Here is a 740-nt window from a genome sequence, read left to right as displayed (position 1 = left end):
CTCCAAGCTCTGAGTCTTCAAACCTCCCTTTTGGTCCACCAGAATGGATTGTTTTGGTACTTTCCATGTCAAGATTGGTCGTAGAACAGAGAAGAGATGGGGAATTCTGTTTAAGTGTCAGACCAATCAATGTCTACATCTTGATTTGTTAACTAGTTTAGATGTGGACGGCTTTCTAATAGCCCTACTCAGTTTTATATCCAGGAGAGGTCAGCCATTTAAGATTCTTTGTGATCAAGGAAGTAATTTCCGTGGAGCTGCAAGAGAATTGAAGGAAGGTTTTCAGAACCTTACCAAACCTTACATGTCAAATTGGAAAATCAGTAGATCAAATTCAAGTTTAATCCTCCACAAGCTCCTCATTTTGGAGGCTCATGGGAAAGAGAGATCCATTCTGTTAAAACTGTGTTCTGTGGGTGGTACTTGGCAGCCAACCAGTATCAGACGAAGTCCTACGGACAGTTCTTACAGAAGTTGGAGTGTTAAATTCGAAACCACTTGGTTACACCTCTTCTAACATTTCAGACCTTGATCCGTCACCCCAAATCTCCACCTCATGGGGCGGTGAGACTCTTGTCTACCCCAGGTGATTTACGCCAACACTAAACTCCTTGGCTGTAGATCTTGGCGTCATAGCCAGGTCCTTGTTGACCAGTTTTGGTCATCTTTTATTCAGAATTATCTACCAGGTCAGCAGCTCCATCAAAAATGGAATAGAGAAAATGACTCGGCTGTAGTGT

The sequence above is a fragment of the Megalobrama amblycephala genome, linkage group LG15, assembly GCF_018812025.1.
Source record: "Megalobrama amblycephala isolate DHTTF-2021 linkage group LG15, ASM1881202v1, whole genome shotgun sequence".
Lineage (NCBI taxonomy): Eukaryota > Metazoa > Chordata > Actinopteri > Cypriniformes > Xenocyprididae > Megalobrama > Megalobrama amblycephala.
Note: the sequence above shows the minus strand (reverse complement) of the source record.